Here is a 962-nt window from a genome sequence, read left to right as displayed (position 1 = left end):
CAGTAGACATGAATTTTAGAAAACTCTGGGAGATAGTGAAGGACAGAGAAGCCTGGCATGCTGCAGTCCATGGGACCTCAAAGAGTCAGACACAACTTAGTGCCAAACAAGAACAATAATGAGGCTGGGGTAGAACTCATTAGGAGTCAGGAGTAGAAGGGTCAGTCTGGTCTTCTCTCCTCTATTCTCTACTACTTGTAGGATCAGTACCCTCTTCAGTCAATATTTACTTTGATACTTGCTGGCAGGGGAGATAGCATCATCAAGAAGGTGGTATTCTCTTGGTGAGGCTTATCCCTTGCACTACAGAATTGCTAACCTCTGCAATTTTAACAAATGTGGTAAACACAACTGCATTTCTTCTGTTAGCAGGAGACTGTGTTTGCACTTTCACCCAGTGATGGGGAAAGTTTGAAAGCCATCCCTCAATTTTGTAATAACATTTGGTCTTAAAAGATAGCTGACACAATCTGTACATCCTTTTGATCATGCATACATTCCTCTATGAGTCTCATTATTAAACCCCTTTAGTGGCAAGAGACTTCCATTCAGGACACTTTTTCCTTATGTTCCTTCCCTAATTGGAGTTCTCCTGATGTTTGTGGTCAGCAGAGTCACAACTCTCTGTCAGATATTAAGGTCTTCATTTTCCAACTTTTTAAACATGAAGTAAACATAAAATTTAAAATTTTTTTTAGAAACTTCAATGGTTTATCCTGCATATCTCCTCTAGTGAGTACACACACTCTGTTTCTGGAAAAATGATTTAGAATGTGAGTAGTCCAGGTAGGAAAAGTAATCTAAGATGCTGCCTATTTGGCAGTAGAAAGATGTTTATATGTGTGTGTGGAAATAATTAATTGAGAATAAGATGGGGATCTAGACTTATTAAATAGAACTTCAGCAATATTTGTGAAGATTGATAAATATAGCTAGCTCTTCGAGTGCTTACTCTACGGCAG

The 962-nt window shown here is 38.6% G+C and overlaps 1 non-coding gene across 1 annotated transcript; it reads left to right on the top strand.

Moving 5' to 3' along the window:
• Positions 1-234: 234 nt before the first annotated feature.
• On the top strand, positions 235-397 carry LOC145504145 (U1 spliceosomal RNA). Its single transcript, XR_014052127.1, has one exon. It is a non-coding gene; the product is annotated as a U1 spliceosomal RNA (small nuclear RNA).
• The last annotated feature ends 565 nt before the right edge of the window (positions 398-962 follow it).

Source organism: Giraffa tippelskirchi, chromosome 4 (assembly GCF_054371585.1).
Source record: "Giraffa tippelskirchi isolate mGirTip1 chromosome 4, T2T-mGirTip1v1.2.pri, whole genome shotgun sequence".
Classification (NCBI taxonomy): domain Eukaryota; kingdom Metazoa; phylum Chordata; class Mammalia; order Artiodactyla; family Giraffidae; genus Giraffa; species Giraffa tippelskirchi.
This window is presented reverse-complemented; position numbering and strand designations above follow the sequence as displayed.